Raw genomic sequence first — 346 nt, forward strand, 5'->3', positions numbered from 1 at the left:
GGTCCCTAGAGATGCAAGCCCAAAGAGCCCAGGGAGGTCAAGCTTGGGGAAGCAGGAGATGAGGGCCCAGTAATGCAGCGGGAAGCCCCAGGAGTTACCCGCCCAAAGTCACCCTGGGGTGCTTGACAAGGGCAGGGACTGGGCTGCTTGCTGAAGGGGTGAGGCTGACTGACAAAACTTTGATGGGGGTAGCTCAGAGGCACCAGGGTTAGCGGGCCCAGTCCGGTGTGCCTCAGGAGTGGTATGGACTTTGGCAGTGGTCTTGTTGTCAGAGGGGATCTGTGGCTGGGTTGGGGGGCCATGACCTGGTACTTTTTACCTTTTTCTTGGCCTCAGCCAATATGCT

The 346-nt window shown here is 58.4% G+C and overlaps 1 pseudogene; it reads right to left on the reverse strand.

Moving 5' to 3' along the window:
- LOC105511376 overlaps positions 1 to 346 on the reverse strand; it is an 8,102-nt pseudogene that overhangs the window by 7,558 nt on the left and 198 nt on the right.

Source organism: Colobus angolensis, unplaced genomic scaffold (assembly GCF_000951035.1).
Source record: "Colobus angolensis palliatus isolate OR3802 unplaced genomic scaffold, Cang.pa_1.0 Scaffold102, whole genome shotgun sequence".
In the NCBI taxonomy this organism is placed as follows: Eukaryota; Metazoa; Chordata; class Mammalia; order Primates; family Cercopithecidae; genus Colobus; species Colobus angolensis.